Here is a 20895-nt window from a genome sequence, read left to right as displayed (position 1 = left end):
GGTGTTTGCAATCCCGTTACGGTGGCAGTGAAAGCTTGTGAGGGAGAAACTTGTCTTAAATCCTCTAGAGAAAACTACTCAGAGCCCTGAAATTGTATATGTATTGCAGTTGTTTTATGCCGTTTCAGCTGACCTAACATAAGTATTATTTGCATTGCTGTAAGACCCCCGAGGTACTCAAGTGCCGAATTTGAAGGAAAGCCACGCCCCCTTAACGTCATTTGTTCAGTAGGTGTGCTAAAGATTTTAATATCGGGTCTCTGGTAATTTTGTTCTGTTGAAGCTCTACATTTCACTCAGACGGTCATAAGATTATCATTTAAATGAAAATAAGAAGCATTGCATCTGGTTGGATGTTCTGTTTGTGCTCTTTGTTCAGCTGCAACACTCAGGATATCTTTACAAACTGTTTCTGTTCATTTGTTAAAGGAACATACTTCATTTTACAGTTGTTTTTTTATATTTTTTTTTGTTCACCGCCATGTTTACTGGTGTTAATGAATCTCTTTTCATCGCCACATAAAACACAACAGTAACTCGTTTTATCGCCACCTTTCCTAAACGACCAGCTGTGTCAAAACTGTGTTCTAATGTTTTAAAAGGAGGTCTGTGGATAGACGTTTGACTGCTTCGTTAGCCAGTGTGCAATAACACGGTGGAGAATGGGTTATGTTGAGCTGCGAGCTCATCTGAGACGCTTGTGTAGCCTGCAGTTCAGTTTTTTCAAAAAAAAAAAAAAAAAGTTATCTAAAATGCAATTTACTCTTTGTTGCACAAACTTCAGATTTGACTTCTTTTCTTTCATGTTAAAATCACTTGTAAGGTCTGATTAAGTGTAGGGATCGTATGAGCCCAAATCTGGTCTGCAGTAACATCTCTAAAGGACATTTTTGTTTCATAGGGGGGGGGGGGGGTCCTCTGGTTTAGAAAATCTAATTTGGTTTAATTGTGGATTAATAGCACTTTATGTTAATGAATTACCTTTATCTTAACTAGAGAAAATCTATAGGTGACACTAGAAATACTCCTTAAAAGAATGGCTCTGGGCTGTTACTTTGCAGAGAAAAAATATATATCTATATATATATAGTTGCTAAATACAGAATTATAAAATATAACTCAGGTAGTGTTGATGAAGCCATGAGTATATTCAATGTTGTGGGGTTTTTTTTGTTTTGCCAATTGGTCCCTGTCATGCAATGTTTTTCATACTGGAAATGCTGAATTGGAGTCCTACTGCTGTCTTCTCGTACAATGTTCTGGAAAAAACACCAAATACTTTGACACAGGATGTCAGTTATGACTTAGGGCTGATGTTGTGAGATGTTTATCGCCTAAGAAAGCCCATTGCATCTTGCTCTGTTTTCAGCGTTCTTTTCCTCGGCTGTAATGCTGAGCATCTCTGCTGGTTCAGTTCCTCCTCCTGTGTTTTACCGCTTGTCTTTTTACGAGCCGACGGTCCTAAAGTGTGCTCCTCTCCCTTTTCTCCTCAGCAGAAAGAGAAAAGTAGAACTGCAGCAGGTTTATGTTATTCTATACATGTATTCCTTTAGTACTTCCAGACAGTTTTTGTCGTTTTGTTTGGTTTATGTACAGAGACTGGTGTCTGATCTCTTCCAGGCATGGGCCCAGTTATCAGTATCAAGTAGCACCAGGGTCTTGAAAAGTTTCCAAAAGTCCTCATTAGGAAATCCCAGATTGGGCCCCTCCCCTACCTGTTGCTGCATACTGCTGGTCCAGGCTGGAAGATGGCTATTCCACTCTTCCCTTTGCTCGAAAGAACAACATATTTGGCTTTTTAGAAATATTGCCTGTCGTATTAAAACATTTGCTTCCTATTCAACTTTTAAAGGCAGTGCTATGTTAAACAAATAGATTTTACAAAAATATATATTTAAACAAAGTTGCTGTAAATCTGTTATTTTAATCAAAATAAAATCTAGCAGCCAGCGCCTGATGGAGGGCAATGGAAGCTGCTGTCTTAGTGAGGACAGATGAGTTGGCTCAGTGGGAAAGCAGGCATGATTAGGAAGCATTTCATTCATTTGCATTATGTTGTAGTTTTTCTGACATTTTGTTTTATAAATCTCTGCTTGCTAGTGTAATTTAGTCTAATTGCACATACATCCACGCTCCAATTGACACAATCAGGTTAGTGCTAAATTGTCTTAACAAGCATGTTTGTAGGCGAGCAGGGTGATGATTTTTTTATTTTTGTGTTTTTACCGTCTTCTCACAATAAATAGCCCTTTTTGCTGTTTTTTAAAGAAAAGGGGTGTTGGTTTGGGGAAGCCAGAGGATTTAGCACAGTGATGAGGCTTTTCTGAATATGCATTTCTCCAGACAGAGCTGTTTATAGCATTGTAGTCTGCTAACCAAAAACAGGTTCTTGATATGGAGTAGATGGGCGTGTTGATATAGAAAATAATGGCGTGAGGTTTATTATGTTTTCATTTCCTCCCCTCAGGATGTGCAATCACCTGAAAGATGCTGAATCAGGCGTCCAGGTTGCGAGCGGCTTGTTGTTTTGTTAGTGGTGCGTTAGCTGCCAGTTCTTCCTATTATATGCAATTTATTTTTTATATAAGAAAGACTTCCTTCCCTCCCACCCATGTTGTATGTTGTTCAGGTGCCTGTGTAGGGAGGGGTTGGGGGCAGGCTTTTAGCTAGCATTGCGTACGGGCGTAGATTTTACGCCCTTTACTAAAAAAAAATAATAAAATGAGATCTCTGTTTTTGGGAGGTACAGCTTTGGTACGCCCTAATTTCCCCCCAGAAACTTTGTTTAAAATGTTCAAAATTCCACAAGCAGCAGATGCTGGAGTTGGAAAAATTTAATATTTGCTGCTCGACGCACCAAATCAACCAATCAGAAGCTGATCCGTGCCACAAACTGCAGGTATGTGGGGTCTGCGCCCCTCTGACAGCAAAATAATATCTTAAGCCAGGGTGGTAATCTTGATGAACTGACTGCAAAGACAATGTTTTAAGGTGGACTTTCTCACTTAAAAATATATTAAAACTACTCTTTATCACAGCAGATTTAGCAAAGCCGCTCTCTGCTAATGAACACAGGATCACCACAAGCATCAGATGCATCTGTACTCACTTTACTGGACGCGCTTCAGGAGCGTCTAAGAGGCTCTTGTGGTGCGTCTGACCTTGATGTGCACAAGCATGAAAAATGAAGCAGCAGGTGCTAATTTACTGCTGAGAGCGCGTGCGGTGTGAACGTAGCATTACACTTTCTGATTGTTTGAATTAACCTATGAAACAATATTGTACCTAAAAATTATCTCATGTCTTCCTTATGAAATTTTCACCTTTAGTCCAGCACATATACTTCCCATAATCAGGACAAAATAAGCGCTGTAAAAAAGACAAAAAGTTAGCTGCATTTCACCTGAAAATGCAGGAAATAGCATTTCAAAGAGTCTGAATTTCAAGATTTTTCAGGCCCCCTACAATGAGCGAAACTTAAAGGTGTCCAGCCTATGGAATATTCCTAGCTAAAAGCCTGGTTGGGGAAAAAGAGAAACTTTTTAACAGCATTTCTGCTTCCAGTGTATATCCGTGCCATTTTATTTGTGTGTAAAATTAACCTTTTTGTTACGGTTTCCTTCAAGCCCGATTCTCCTCCTTTCTCCAACATGGACAGAGCGAAAAGCAATGAGCATTTATTCTTGATTTAATTACATTTTTTTTAATGGCTCCGTTCAGATTTTTTGCAACCTAATGCCAAATCAGTGAGATTGGTGATTGATTATCATCTGCTAGTGTGAACCAGATTTTAATCAAATTTATTGTCTAAAGTAGCAAGTGATTAATCTGGACTTGTTTAACACGCTAATATATTACCATGTCTTGAAGATGTTTTCTTTTTTTTGTTGTTGTTGTTGTAACTTGACTTATCTATAGGTGCAAAGTTAGGATACGACTAAAACAAGTAAATCAAACTGAATCGAATCGTCATAAGAACTCCCCTTTGTTGCCCCTTTAGTGGCATCATTCAGAAACTAGGGAGCAGATTTTATACTTGTTGGTTTTATTGGGTTTTCCAGACAGATTACGATGGGGTGCGTTAAAATTCACCACATCTTGAGTTCCTCTGACCTATTCTTGATTTTTAGATGATGTTTTTCCCGATTCTGAGAGGCTAACATGCAGTTCTGGATCTCTGGATCTGCTTTTGCCAAAGGTACACTACTCAGATATTCAGCATGAAGAGGAGGGGGCGTGTCTGGGATGATGTCAGAGCCAGCGTCCTGACGTCCTGCTGAGTTCAGACATTTATTATATTCATGTGAACAAAAATCACTTGTGTAGCAGCTGAATGTCACTTTGAGCACATTGTTATATCTTGTGTGAGCGAGAACTCTTAAAGGGGAAAACAACTACCGAAAGTGCTGCTTGTTTTTGTTTTATTTTCTCCCATTTTGGTCATGAGAAAGACTGAACTTTGTGTTTGTTCTCTGCTTAACACTGTCCCTCTTTTTATGATGTCATTCTCTCATACATGTCTTTTTTATTGAGCTCTATATTCAAAAACAAGTGAGCAGTGTTGCTACTTTAAAAGGATTCAGTCACAAGAGATGACAAAGACTGGCCGTTAATTTCATTTCTGTCTGCCCTCTGCTCACTTTTTCATCGTCGTGCCCATGAAGGCATCAGCATTTCTTCCTCCAATGTCTTACAAGTTGGCATTTTAAGTTTTGAAATGAACAGTCTGATTATTTAATTTCTACTGTTTTAAATTTAACAAGTGTCACATTGTTTTTTTTGTTTTGTTTTTTGTTTTTTAAGCATGATAACCCTCAAATTCCGAACAATGTAATATTCAATAAATAAAAAAAATCCCGTGTTCACTGTTTTAGTTTCCATTAAAATGTCAAATTTTGATGATTTGGATGTTCTGTCATTTCTGTACTGCAGTTCTTGCATTATACCAGACAAACGCAGATGTGATTATAGAAACACCCATACATTATTTTCATTAGAATAGTTTAATCGCCACAAAAGATTTTTTTTTTTTTAACCTTAACAGAACTTCCTATTTGAAGTCCTATTTTGAGTTTCTGGTTTAAAGAATATAATCTTGGACTGCATCCAAACACAAGCATGGCCTGATATTTCATTCTTCATCTTAGTTATGAATCTATAGTGGTGATCCACTTCACACTCAACAGTTCACTTATGTCCTTACAACTGTAGTTCAAGGATGCAATTTACAGGAGAGCTATGCCTTTTATTGTAACCCTTAATAGGATCATGCTTTTAATTGTTTTACAAATAAAGTGTTTTACATTACTCTTTAGCCTCCTTAATCCCTCTAAATGAAGTTCAGTTTGACCAACAGCCTTCAGAAATCCTCTGCGTTTTGTGAAACACTAAATCTGGCTAAACTGTGAAAGTGTTTCATAGAAACATTAGTGAATTAACAGCAGTATTGATCCTCAAGGCAAAGCAGACTGATAAGGGAACAAACTGATGAGAAATGTACAGCAGAGTTTAGTCAAATTGATATCATATGCTTTGAACTTCCACAGGAGAACTGTTGAAATGGAGAACCTCAGCAATTCCGTAAATGAATAGCTGCCTTCTTGAAAGTATCAGAGGAGCAGATAAATGGGAGAAGCCAAGATCCACAGCTTAGACAGAGGGATTGTCGAAGCTGTGGGGCGCCTCGACGTTCAAAGCTTCCATTGTGCCAAATAATTTTGGTCCTTTAGGAAATAGACCAAGATGAAGGCTCTGTCTGAAATAAAATCACGTAAAAACCCACCTATTGTTTGCTAAGAGCAGTAAAGCACATAAAATGTAGCCAAAACTCCAATCACCCTTAATGTACAACCTACACCCTACAGTGCAGCATGGGGGTGGCAGCATTGTGCTGTGGGGATGTTTTTGTTCCTCAGGGACGGGAAGTTGAAAGACCTGGAGCAAAAATGTATTTATGTATCCAGAAGTGTTGAGATGGGTTTGGAGGTTCACTTTCACAACAGGACAATAACACCCTTAAGTGTTGCAGATAATTCTATCGTTTGAGTTGCTGCTCTACCGATTGGAACGTGGCAGCAGTTTAGTTAGCATAGTGGACAATATTTAGCTACACTGATATTTTCTGTTTAGCTTTTTTTTCATGTATTAAAATAACTATTGTTTTCAAATCTGAACTTTTTGGTTTTCCTGCTTCTAAAGCAAAGTGCAAAATCTGATAGCAAGAGCAAGATGATCATCAAAACAGCGCTACCGTCTCTTTGGCTGTCATTATGCTCTTTTTTCCTTCTGCTTTGCTCTCTTAGGCGTTCAGTATAAAATAAATAAGGGGATGAAATGTATAAATAGCAGCATAGATGTCGGACATAGAGGAGTATTTTAGATTGGACTAAACTTTTTTTTTCCCCTGTCTTTGAATAACCAAAGTGTTTCCGCCTCTCCTCTTAGAATCCATGACTGCATGATCGCATCAGCAAATTAAGAGTTTATTTACGCACTTCAGTCAACTTTGAGGACACAAATGATTTTTTCTGCATTACCGATAAATAAAAGAAATCTTATCAGTCAGCTTGATACATTGATTTAGATGTAAGTTAGCAATCAATCAATAAATAAAATGATATACAGATGAATATCTGAAATCTAAATTTATCACTGGAAAAAAATGGAAATAAGTAAATTAAGTGTATTTACCCTTAATCTGAGTGGGTAAATGAGATCATTTGCCAATGGAATGAGTTTTTTACTCTTAAATTAAGATACTTAGATAAAATGCACTTGAAATAAGACAATGCAGTTGTGTTTTCTTATTTTAAATCTAAATTGTTGTGTTCCATTTGAAAAATGTCTCTTTTATCTTCTCAATTCAAGAAGAGCAGTTATTTTAAGAAAAAATGGCTTATAAAGATTTTTTATTTGACTCTAAATAGAGTATTTAAAACTATACTGAGTGTAAATCTACTTAAGTGTTGGAGTTAATAGTGTAAAATTTGACAGCCATGCAGTGTAACTTTTACTCTATATTGTCTCTGACAGGTCTTCTTGATGTTGACACTAATATGAGTAAAATTAACTTTAAAAACCGACAAATACAGAATACATTTTACACTAATTTGGAGTGGCACCAAATTTTATTTGAAACAACAAATAAAGTAACACATTGTTTTTTTTTACTTTGTTGGAGACATAGAAGGATTTTCAAAGTATTAACATTAGGACTAAGTGACGACTGTCAAAAACACTAATAGATGTGTTTTGGCTCAGCCTGGAGCTATTTCTGTTCTCATTTTCATTTCCAGCTGCTAACAAAAAGAGAGGAGGTAGATCAAAGTCATCCACTGTGTTCTGACTGTTACAGAACCATAAAACAGAAGCTGTTATTTTATGTACAGGATGTTCTGGCCGTCTGTGCTTCAGTCTAAAGTTCTGTTATTTTCCACTTCGATTCCACCCTTAAGACAAAAATATTTCAAACATATTAGAAAATATTACATACTGTTAATTTGTTCAGAGATCAAAGTTAAAGATCAATTCCAAACGTTCCTTTGGCTATAAAAAAAAAAAAAAAAACTACATTCTTTGCATAAATGCTTCTCACAGCTGATTGCTCCAAGATTTAATTTCCTCTGCTGCTCAAACTGCATTCTGTAAACAGACCAGCATCTCTTAGCTGCAACAAGTGGATGTGCCAGAGATAATAACCTAGATTCAGAATGTACAAAATACAAAGAATTGTTAGAATTTCTTTTAAATAATTTATTTAAATGATGGAGCCAAAGCCTCCCTGGGATCTGTTGGAGAGTTGTGATTCCCCCCATTTTTTGCAATGCTGTGTGTTGGGTGAAATGCACACAATCAGACCAGTCTGAGAAATGATTGTAAGAGTTTGTCTAGAGCTACTTTGCATTCAGAAGTGATCAGAATGTCTGATTGTAGGTCAAGAACGCCCCCTTGTGGATTAAAGCTCAAAACACATCCAGTCTCCAGGTATTCTGCTGGTATGATGTCTCTATTGGCCCCTAACAGGTTCCTAAACAGATAATAAAATACATTCTTTCACCAAAAAGGGAGACATTTTAACATTACTCATCACTAAATTCCTCAGCACAGTTAAACTAAGCTCTTCTAAAAAACACAGTTTAACAAACCTTTCATCTAGTTGGAAACCTACTGAGATTGACCCTTGAATAACAGAACATGGTGTAATATAATATAATACAGGAACCTGAAGATTATAATGTTATGGTAAAAAAGTAAAAAATCATACTGATATCAAACTATTGCCTTATAAGAAACTTCCCAAATAAGGTTCATATTTAAGGTTAATTATTACTTTTTTAAGTCTTTAAATACATTGGCGATGATGGGATATTAAGAACAAAATTTGTAATTTAGTTTTTAACACTACTTGCTGCTAAAATAAAAGATAAATAAAAAAACAACTACTTTTTGTTGCACCTACTATTTTTCCTTTAATATTTATTTATTTGTCATAATTTATTTAATCACTCTCTTGATTAAATAAATGTCTGCAGCAGGGATCAAAGAGCCATTTTGACATGAATGCAGCTGAATAAAAGTCGATTAGAATCGCACATGACTTTATGATAAAAGGCAACTCATTTTTGTTAAATATCTGCTAACGGAAATATGTTTACAGTTTTAGAACCAATTTTTCATTTGTATTTTTAGAACATGTATTTTTCTGGATGCTTGTTTGTGGAAAATCATGTAAAACTAAAAGACAGATTCCAAGCTAATGATAAAAAAATTTATATTTTAAGAAGAATTGTGTTTTTTTTTATGTCATTCTATTGTGGGCTAAATATGCTGCCCTGTTTTTGGCTCAGTTGCTCATCTTAATTTAAAACTGCAGCAAAATATATCAACAAGCATTAAGCTTAACCTTTAAGCACATATCTGGAACACAATAGCTAAATATTTTTACTGCGTACTGTAGCCACAATGTTGAAATGTTTTTGTGCACTATTAATGTCAACTCTACTGGTCACATTTTTCTTGCCTAGTTTAGTTTTCTGTCTCCATCTGAAAAACAAGAACACAATGTAAAATGTTAAAGTGGCCAAATAAGCAGGTTTGATGCATATTAAACACATTTATCCTGGAAAGCTGCTGGATCATCTTGTGTCGGTTTTGTCTCCCCCTGCTGGACAATGAATGAAAACACACCAAATCACAACCAATTTAGAGATGATGGATCTGGGCTTAAAAACAAACCAACAATCTCAGTTCCAAAAATCTATGATTTTGTTTAACCTCTCCATCTGTTTCGCTGTTTATCATAGTAAAAATATCTGTATTTTTCTTATAGGCTTAAACATAGAACTGTAAAAGTTCAATCAGAGTCTATTTGTTTTTCTTTGATTTAACTATTGTATGTGTTCAAATTCTACCTAATTTCTTAAAAAGCTTTTACTTATTTTACAGTAGAGAACTTGTGTTGGGAGTTAAGTTTGAGAGATGTCTGAGTGCTGTGATGACCCTGGAAGCATATTTTTCTCTCCTTCACCACATCCACACATGTACACGTATTTTCCACTCGGTCTGTACAACTGAACTGGGTGTTTACCGTCACCCCCTCAAATTCACCTTGATTGCTGTTTACTTCACCGAGGCCACATGGGGCTTGATGCTTGATGCACTCTCGCTCAGAGAGATTGTCCAGTGCAGGAAGGTCAGTAAAAGGTTTGATCTCTGAATCAACAATTTGTCTGAGGAGATTCGGAACAAGATGGCAGAGTCGTCCTCATGCAGGGGGCGGCTGCTAAGAGGACAGGGTGACCCTTTCTGCTAAAGTAAGGGACAAGGAGAGAAAATAGGCTTTATAAAATGTTAAATGTCTGCTGAAATGTGCCAGCTTTCCTCTGCTGTTTGTTTTCTAAAATGATATGAGCTGGTTGAGGTAGAGATGTTTGTGAAACTATTTTTTAGCTCTAAAGGTTTTTGCACATGTGAAACACCAACTATGAAGCTCAGTTCACTGAAAATTACTTTTGGGGAAAAAAATCAAATCTATTGCATGATTGTAAAGAGGAAGAATAAGGAATCATTGCTTTAAATTGTTTAAAAAGCTGAAAGTTGTCTAGGATAGGTATGACACAATGCACAACTGCAGTAAGTTTTTCTTATTCCTTCATAAAATGCACATATGTGGGTTTTCCTTCAGGACACAGTCACAGTCAAAAAACATGATTTATTTTAGAGTCGGGCTGAAATACTCTGTTCCCCTTTGGTGTTCCTATATAGTTTATTTTTTACAGAGAGGGAAATTTAAAGATAAATATTGTGTTAATCCCCAACAGGAGAGGTCTGGGTTTCCAGTAGCAAAGATAATCCTAACATTTTACTTTCACTTTTCACTTTAGTTTTTAGACAAACAAAACATACAATACCCATCTGGAAAAAAAAATACTGGACATATATTTGATTTGTATTAGAATAAGTATTGTGTTATATTTTATATTAGAATGTGATTTAGAAAAACAATATATCTCCATATTTGAGCTTCTATTATACAACTAAAAGAAAAATAAACAGAATGTGTTAGAAAACAGTGTTAGGTAGCTGACTGGTATCCCTCAGGTTGGGATGAATAGAAATAAATGTGTAAAACACAAAAACACACCAACACTCATAGAAGACAAGCTCATTTAAGAAAAGTATCATACTAGAAAGAGTAGAGAGGTTACATTTGGATTTCTTTATAGTGTCCTCTATGGAGCTCGTAGTGAGCTCATTTTCTTGACAACAGCTTTTTTCTGCCACTTTGTCGACAGATTGTTGCACCTGAGCTTTAGATCCCAGCAGCTCCTCCAAAATCACCTCAGCAGCTTCTCCAATTAACACTCTCCCTCTAAAGTTGGGGTTTACTTTGAGGTAAAGCCTATTACTGCCTATTGTTGGTTAATAAATTGAACAATACTTGCTCTTCTACCTTTAACCTTCTTTGCTTTTTTTATAATGCTGATTGTTTAATGGAGCCTAGGCAGAAGTTCAACTGAATAAACTGATTGCTCTCTTTCATCCACCTGCGACGCAGCCATTCAGCTTTGAACCAAACCTCCAAAAAAGCCAATCAACATCCAAAGTCCATCTTAAAAGGCCTCTGATCCGCACCTGTCTGCTCCTGTGCGGGTGGTTGCACTATGTGATTTCATTCAGATGACATCGTTTCAACCCACCTACAGCCCCTCCTCCACCATCGTAGCTAAAGCTTCATTAGAGTGTCATTCCTCCCAGAATCTTACTGCTTAACCAGTCTGGCAGAAGACCACAATGTTGGGCCTGCTACTGCCAGAGGTTTCTTCCCAACAGGGATTTTTTGTTCTCTCTCCACTGTCGCTTCATGCTTGCTCATCATGGACAGGTTCTCTCAACCTGTGTTATCCAACTGGACTTCCATCTTCCAGGTCCCTGAGTGAAGCTCTAGTATCAGCTCACGCAGTCCACTGCATCTCCCCATAAAGCTCAGCATACCATCTCGCTAATCAGCAGTCTACAGACTGACCAACTTTATCTATCTCCACTCCACCACCAGTTTCAGGCCTGGAGGGGAACAGCCCTATTCTTTGCTCCTGTTCCTGCATATCTATCAATATTAAGTTCTATGTTTCCTGCCGAGGTCTGAGCGCCAAATACAAAGTAATTGTATCAATAAATTTCCTCTAATTGTCTTTTCTCTTTGTGTGAGTTTTTCAGATTGAACTATTGTTCTCTAACAAACCTCCACATTACAGCTACATTTATACTCATGATAAATTACTTAGTGACATCAGAGTAAAATGAGCTGAATACAAATAATTAGCATAATTTTACCTTTTTGGGTGACATCATAAACCCTTTTCCTTCCACTTCAAAACTGCATTACAGGATCATGGTTTGTGATTATGACCTGATAACATATGGAGAGGCACAACTTTTGTGAGTTACCATAAAAAAAAAAATCTTGAGTGAATAACAGAGAATTTCAGGACCAAACACGAGTGATTCTTTCACTATTAAATTACATCTTTCTATAAACGCTTTGAAACGAGACGATGAGCTAAAGCCTTCTAAAGCTAATTATTAATTGGAAATCTTACAAAATTTAAGTGATGTCGATTTTAGTTATCAGAGTTCATCTCCTCTTCATGTAGCCTTACAGGTGATTTTTTTTTCTGAGGAGATAGGTAGTGTATGACATTTCTCAGCCATTCAGCTTCATATAGAGCTGTTTCACTGAGCCATTTTTCTGCTGCCCCCCCTCCACTCTCCTCAGTGAGCCCTTTTAGTGCTGTTCATTCTAGGCACGCTCAGAATCCAGCGGCAGCGTATCACCCTGACTGCGCCTTCTCCTTCTTCTGTGATGAATATATCAGCTCTGACCAGACGGGCCCTGACATTCAGTGATCTGTGATGATCAGCATAAACCTGGAATCATCAAATGTCAGCCAGAAGTAGCTGCTGAAGTTTGCATCTGTTCCCAGAGTACGTCATGGGTCGTCGTCCTGGCGTTCCTCCTGAAGTTCAAACCCTGAGCCCACGCTGAGCGTGCTCACTGGGAGCGCTGAGGTGGAAGCGTTAGAATGATATGAGAGCAATGGGACAGAGCAGTGTGTTAAAATCACTGGCTGCAAAATAAAATCAGGTGCATGGCTCCTTCTCTCTATTCCTCATAGAGAACATGTTTGTCTTTTATAATATACTAGAATCATACAGTGTTTATGTGCAGGAAAAGACCTGCATCAGCTGGCCATACCTCAGAGGATGATGCCATCCACTGCTTTAGAAACCAGTGGAAACCATTAGCTTCAAAGCTGAACAAGGAGACACCATGGCCTGTCTCTGAGAAAATAGTTTGAAGATAAAAAAAAAAACAACAACAAGATTTAGAAACAGAGATTAAGTGATTTTATTTTCTGGTGTTACTGCTTTTGGTAGATCAATTTATTTTAAGCTTCACTCGTCACTTTATTTATAGATCATATTGTTACTGACTACATTAACATTTGTATTAACATATTGTTTAATATTGCTGCAAATTTGCCTCAAAGCCCAAAATGCACATCTAACCTTTATTCATTTATATTTCACTATTCCAGGGATCATAATAGGAGCCTTTTGGGCATCTAATGGTCAGAATTATTGTTTGAATGAAAACCAAATTATCTTACAATCTTGTAAAAACCAAAATAAATAATTGTTTATATAAATGTACATTTATTGTAGTTAAAAATAAAGCTAAGAACAAAAATGCTCTTTGAAATGCAAAAGTTGTGGACAGCAGAGAGTGATCACCTGGTCCATCTTTGCAAAGATGGAGATACTAGATGACCCTATTAAGCTATGCTGAAGCAAAACAAGTAAACAAAGGATGAATTAAAATGCTGGCCCGACTTTAGCTTTATGTTACGGCTCAGTCTGAGTCATTTTTAAACCCAAAGAGAAAGACTATGGTGAAGACAGCAGTGAATGTTTGTTAATCCTAAAATTATTCTAATGAACAAATCTATCAAAGGAAAGGGTAGATATTTAACTTTATTGATCTCACAATGGATAAATTCCCTCTCTTCATGTGACCCATCCCCTTGGGGAGCAGTGGGCTGCCACTGTGCGGTCCCGGGGGAGCAGTGTGGGGTTCAGGGTCCTGCTCAGGGACCCAGAGTGCAGGCTGTGGGGACTGAACCAGCTACTTGCAACCTTCTCAGAGTGCAAGTGCACTGCTCTAACCACGAGGCCAACACTCATTTATTTGCACTGTCATGTCTTTTTTACTGGTCTTTTTAAAATATTTGTTTGATTTGAAGACTGATATAACTAATACTAATATAGCATTAAAAGGAGTCGCAAAATGAACAGAATGAATGTATTCCTTAAGGACTGATGACAGCCCAAAAATGGGTGGGGTTCCTGCAAGCCTTAAAAGACTTTCTCCAGTTTGTTTCACTTCATGAAATAGATGCTTCATCAGGAAAACATACTCATGCAAAAATACAGATGTGGTATGAACTATAAATGGGTGTACCAAGCTGAACGTGACCCTAAACATACCACCAAACTAGTTTAAAGTAGCTCTTAGAGAAGAAAGTCAGTGATTTGGAATGATATTCACAAAGTATGTCCTGTAATGTTAGAAAAATAAAAATATTTCAGTTTGAAGATGTTTCACTTCCCATCCAGGAAGCTTTTTCAATTCAAAATGTCTGAATTAAGGGCTGGTTATTCTCCCGCAGCAGTGTGTCGCAATAAGCTTGTTGCAGACATTTTTGATTTATGCCCAATATTGAAGAGTGGTCTGCGCTATGTTATTCCAGCCCAAAATGCAAGAGGGACAATCAGGAACTAGCTGTGGGTCTAGATACGGCTGAGGCGGTGAGGAAGTGGAGGCAAGTTTGTGAAACAACAGAAGGAGATGAGGGTGAAAAAGAGCGAGGATCCAGGTGGAAAAATGGTCCCAGCGTTCTCTGCATCTAGCTCTTCTAGCTGGTCCAACTTCACCAGTTGTTTTCCACAATAGCGGTCACACAAACAAAACAAGCCGGTAAGGTACCAAACAGGAAATGTGCATAGTGTAAAGCAGATGTAGATTTGACCAATCAGAGGCCTCCTGTCTGCGGTCAACTACAATTTTGGAGAGGTGCAGCAGAGTGTCTACGGAAGGGGCGGAGGCACATTTGCATTCACTGCGACACACATGCAGACGGCCTGGTTTCTGAGTATAAATCAGCCTTTAGCCTTGAGTTCCAAGTTTTATAGAGTGGACCGACAAAGCATTTCTATGGCTTAGAAAACATGGAAATTTAACTGGAAGAACAGGTCCACCCCTTAGTAATGGGGAGTCATTGAGGTCATTGTTGGCCTGCGATACCTGATACTGGCCTATGCCTCTGAAAAGGGAGTCGTTAGGGTCATTGTTGGCCTGACCAGGTGAGGTGTTTTGCTCCCCAGCATGGTGAGGAGGTTTGAGATGATAGTGGGAAAGAACTCTATCGCTTCGTTGTAGGTCTATGTCCTATATAAAACCTACTGCAGACCTACTCCCAGACCCCTCCATTGTTTTTTGTCAGAGCTTTTAGCCTCTCTGATCCAGACTGGAAGGGTTTGCTCTTATTTAAAGTCTGAAAGTGGAGGATGAAAACATCAGTTATCAAGTTCAGTAAACCAGTTTTTATTAATTTCCTAGTAAACATAACTATTAAATAAAATAAAGGTCTAATCTGAGGCTGTTGTAGAACTGACACAGGTATTTTGTATTTTGTTCACTAAGTAAGACGTGCCCAGTCCAGTTGCTATGAGGCTGTTTAGGATACAAGAAGAAGGCAGCCTGTTCAGAGCTGGATCCACATGATCTGAGCATCGGGACACCAGCACGGCCTCCCAGCAGCAGCAGGAGTAGCCGTCCTGTTGCTGCCTTTCTTTTTGATCAGCTCGCATATTGTGTCAACAAGCTGCAGCATATTGTGTTGCTGCTAGGTGGAATTAAGCTTTGTGTGCTGGTGGGCTGCCACCGAGAGGGAGGGAGGGAGGAAAGGGGGGGGCATTTGCTGCGATATGGGCCATTGACTGCTTTTCCATAGCTCGGGAACAATAATGAGATTTTTTTTTTCTCTTTCAGAATATCAGTGCCGCCATTCAGCACACTGATTGTGTTTATGAAATTGTGCATACATCTCTCCATGCTGGAGCAAGAAATGGGAAAGCTATTTTCAAAACATTAGCAAATTGTTTTCTGTTATTGTGCAGAGATTGATAAGGGTATGTGTTGCCTAAACGCAGAAGCCGACACACACATACAGATGAAGAAAAGCAGACAAGAAAAAGAAAAAACTGAGACTATGACTGGAATTTGCTTTACATTATATCAGCTTTCCTTCCATTAAGGAGGAACTAAATGCGATTCTCTCTTTATTTGCACCTATAGTTTGCAGTGCTGTGTTTGTAACCAACTATTGTGATGAGATATAAAGCGCCCTTGAGCTCGACCTTCCTATAATTTCCCACTGAGACAAATCGCTTGTGATTTCACAGAAATCTGATAGCAAACCTTTGCATGTCAGCATTAAACAATAAAAATGATTTTCTTCCTACTCCTGCTTGCTGGTTTCCAGCCCTCATTAGACTTTGCAGCAACTTTGGGATAAAAAAAAAAAAGAAAGGCTTTTATGCAATTTTTTTTTTTTTGGTGATGCATAAGTAAAAGCTTTCTTTTTCCTTCTTTTTTTTTTGGATGGTGCTGCATCGCAGCTGGAACACACCGCGCTGTGATGTAGCTGATTGCTCAGGACATCAGAGGTGCTGAAGACATTTTGAGGCCATTTCTCTTACGGGGGTCGTCTAAACGCTCCAAGTACGGTATAATGCCTGCTAAACTCATCTTACGGTACATTTTTTTTTTCCATTTTAAAAGAGCTGCAGAGCTTTAGAAGTGGATTCTTACATGTCCAAAATCTTTAAGGATCCATCAAAGTCTTTTTAACCTTCACAAAAAGGGTGCAAAAGAATTGAGGCAGCTAGAAAAAACTTTATGTTGGAGGTGAAGAAGAAGCTACAACTCTGACAGGAGAATCTGTTGATAGAACAGTAATTACTCTTACTCTCAACAAATGTAGCACACAGAAGCCCATTGTTAAAGGAAAGCCATAACAAGCAAGTGCTTGTAGTTTAGCTGCATACATGTAGTGGCAAACACTCTGAGGAAGGTCAGATAAAACTAAAATAGGTTTTTCTGTAGCCTACATACAAAATGATGCATGTGTGTCGGAGAGGGAGGGTAAATTTCCACTGATGCACGGTGAGGACAGGATCATGCTGAGGGGATACCTCTCTACACTGATGGGATGATAAAAACAGCTTAAAACGGGGCAGTGCTAAAAGAAAACCTTAGTAGAGGCTGGAAACAACTGCGTCAACGGTTTACCTAAAGGCCATATTAAAGATATAGTGCAGCGATCCCCAACCACCGGTACCTGTCCGTCGGTCATTTGGTACCGGGCCGCACAAAAACAAAAAATATATATATATAATTTATCGACGATTACAGTCTGAGTGATGTTTTATTTAGAAAATATAAAAAAATTGGGGTATTCTCTCCCAATTACATCAGTCGGTGCATCTGTGCCTCTTGACACAGGTTAATTCAGGTCAAGACGCATCCTATCTATAACATCCTATCTTTGGGAAGCGGGATTTTCTGCGGGTACAGCGACCAAAACAAAGCTACGGAGCAGACTGGACATCAGGAGCGCACTTCATGTGTCATTGTCTCTGATTGCGCCAAGATGGGACCGGCTTGTTTCGGAGAAACAAGCTCAGGGCTCCCACTTATTCAACATAATGGTGAGTTTTATTTTTATGCTGTTTGTATTTGATCTTATGCCAGTTGTATCATGTTATTTGATTGTATTTACTGCCCACAATTTAAAGGCTGGTCCGGGAAAATATTGTCTGACATATAACCGGTCCGTGGCGCAAAAAAGGTTGGGGACCGCTGGTGTAGTGGATGTTATTTTCCTGGGTGGATCATCTAAATAAGTGGTCCTCCTAATTGTCAATCATTCTGGTGATATGTTTACGTAAGGCCGTCCTATGTGCTTGCCCCAGTTAGCTATATTTTTTGCGCACGCGCACTTTCAGGCGTATATCTGTGGTGAGCTACGGTTTCAGACAGTCATTGAAACTCACCTTTCTCACTGCGGTTCTTTGAAAATGGACGAGGATTGTAAGAGAAAAAGAATCTATGAAGTGTATGAGAAAGGCCTCNTGTTTTGCTCCCCAGCATGGTGAGGAGGTTTGAGATGATAGTGGGAAAGAACTCTATCGCTTCGTTGTAGGTCTATGTCCTATATAAAACCTACTGCAGACCTACTCCCAGACCCCTCCATTGTTTTTTGTCAGAGCTTTTAGCCTCTCTGATCCAGACTGGAAGGGTTTGCTCTTATTTAAAGTCTGAAAGTGGAGGATGAAAACATCAGTTATCAAGTTCAGTAAACCAGTTTTTATTAATTTCCTAGTAAACATAACTATTAAATAAAATAAAGGTCTAATCTGAGGCTGTTGTAGAACTGACACAGGTATTTTGTATTTTGTTCACTAAGTAAGACGTGCCCAGTCCAGTTGCTATGAGGCTGTTTAGGATACAAGAAGAAGGCAGCCTGTTCAGAGCTGGATCCACATGATCTGAGCATCGGGACACCAGCACGGCCTCCCAGCAGCAGCAGGAGTAGCCGTCCTGTTGCTGCCTTTCTTTTTGATCAGCTCGCATATTGTGTCAACAAGCTGCAGCATATTGTGTTGCTGCTAGGTGGAATTAAGCTTTGTGTGCTGGTGGGCTGCCACCGAGAGGGAGGGAGGGAGGAAAGGGGGGGGCATTTGCTGCGATATGGGCCATTGACTGCTTTTCCATAGCTCGGGAACAATAATGAGATTTTTTTTTTCTCTTTCAGAATATCAGTGCCGCCATTCAGCACACTGATTGTGTTTATGAAATTGTGCATACATCTCTCCATGCTGGAGCAAGAAATGGGAAAGCTATTTTCAAAACATTAGCAAATTGTTTTCTGTTATTGTGCAGAGATTGATAAGGGTATGTGTTGCCTAAACGCAGAAGCCGACACACACATACAGATGAAGAAAAGCAGACAAGAAAAAGAAAAAACTGAGACTATGACTGGAATTTGCTTTACATTATATCAGCTTTCCTTCCATTAAGGAGGAACTAAATGCGATTCTCTCTTTATTTGCACCTATAGTTTGCAGTGCTGTGTTTGTAACCAACTATTGTGATGAGATATAAAGCGCCCTTGAGCTCGACCTTCCTATAATTTCCCACTGAGACAAATCGCTTGTGATTTCACAGAAATCTGATAGCAAACCTTTGCATGTCAGCATTAAACAATAAAAATGATTTTCTTCCTACTCCTGCTTGCTGGTTTCCAGCCCTCATTAGACTTTGCAGCAACTTTGGGATAAAAAAAAAAAAGAAAGGCTTTTATGCAATTTTTTTTTTTTTGGTGATGCATAAGTAAAAGCTTTCTTTTTCCTTCTTTTTTTTTTGGATGGTGCTGCATCGCAGCTGGAACACACCGCGCTGTGATGTAGCTGATTGCTCAGGACATCAGAGGTGCTGAAGACATTTTGAGGCCATTTCTCTTACGGGGGTCGTCTAAACGCTCCAAGTACGGTATAATGCCTGCTAAACTCATCTTACGGTACATTTTTTTTTTCCATTTTAAAAGAGCTGCAGAGCTTTAGAAGTGGATTCTTACATGTCCAAAATCTTTAAGGATCCATCAAAGTCTTTTTAACCTTCACAAAAAGGGTGCAAAAGAATTGAGGCAGCTAGAAAAAACTTTATGTTGGAGGTGAAGAAGAAGCTACAACTCTGACAGGAGAATCTGTTGATAGAACAGTAATTACTCTTACTCTCAACAAATGTAGCACACAGAAGCCCATTGTTAAAGGAAAGCCATAACAAGCAAGTGCTTGTAGTTTAGCTGCATACATGTAGTGGCAAACACTCTGAGGAAGGTCAGATAAAACTAAAATAGGTTTTTCTGTAGCCTACATACAAAATGATGCATGTGTGTCGGAGAGGGAGGGTAAATTTCCACTGATGCACGGTGAGGACAGGATCATGCTGAGGGGATACCTCTCTACACTGATGGGATGATAAAAACAGCTTAAAACGGGGCAGTGCTAAAAGAAAACCTTAGTAGAGGCTGGAAACAACTGCGTCAACGGTTTACCTAAAGGCCATATTAAAGGTATAGTGCAGCGATCCCCAACCACCGTGCCGGTCCGTCGGTCATTTGGTACCGGGCTGCACAGAAACAAATATATATATATATATATATATATATATATATATATATATATATATATATATATATATTTTATTGACGATTACAGTCTCAGTGATGTTTTATTTTGAAAAATATTAAAAAATTGCGGTATTCTCTCCCAATTACATCAGTCGGTGCATCTGTCCCTCTTGACACAGGTTAATTCAGTTCAAGACGCATCCTATCTATAACATCCTATCTTTGGGAAGCGGGATTTTCTGCGGTTACAGCGACCAAAACAAAGCTACGGAGCAGACTGGACATCAGGAGCACACTTCATGTGTCATTGTCTCTGATTGCGCCTAGATGGGACCGGCTTGTTTCGGAGAAACAAGCTCAGGGCTCCCACTAATTCAACATAATGGTGAGTTTTATTTTTATGCTGTTTGTATTTGATCTTATGCCAGTTGTATCATTTTATTTGATCGTGTTTACTGCCCACATTTTAAAGGCCGGTCCATGAAAATATTGTCTGACATATATCCGGTCCGTGGCGCAAAAAAGGTTGGGGATCGCTGTTGTAGTGGATGTTATTTTCCTGGGTGGATCATCTAAATAAGTGGTCCTATTAATTGTCAATCATTCTGGTGATATGTTTACGTAAGGCCGTCCTATGTGCTTGCCCCAGTTAGCTATACTTTTTGCGCACGCGCACTTTCATGCATATATCTGTGGTGAGCTACGGTTTCAGACAGTCATTCTTTGAAAATGGACGAGGATTGTAAGAGAAAAAGAATCTATGAAGTGTATGAGAAAGGCCTCAGAAGACAGAGCCACGGGACCAGATAGTTTTTTTGGGAGATTCTCTCACACAAAAGCGTTCACTGAAAGCACAGGTCGGGCTTCCCACTAATGCCTCGGCTGCAAAGTTTCTACTCAACAGGTGAAGCTTGGTATGCTACTTGGAGAAATGCATTTCACATCACTACTCGTAAAATGAGGAGAAATGGACTTGTGCACGCTTTTAATAGGCGTTCCCTATTACAGGGAAGCGGTTACAGCAGGGGTGTCAAAGTGGTTCCAGAAAGGGCCGTGTGGCTGCAGGTTTTCTTTCCAACCA

This window comes from Cyprinodon variegatus, unplaced genomic scaffold (genome assembly GCF_000732505.1).
Source record: "Cyprinodon variegatus isolate N-32 unplaced genomic scaffold, C_variegatus-1.0 Scaffold542, whole genome shotgun sequence".
Lineage (NCBI taxonomy): Eukaryota > Metazoa > Chordata > Actinopteri > Cyprinodontiformes > Cyprinodontidae > Cyprinodon > Cyprinodon variegatus.
The sequence above is the reverse complement of the archived record's forward strand: the minus strand, read 5'-3'. Positions refer to the sequence as shown.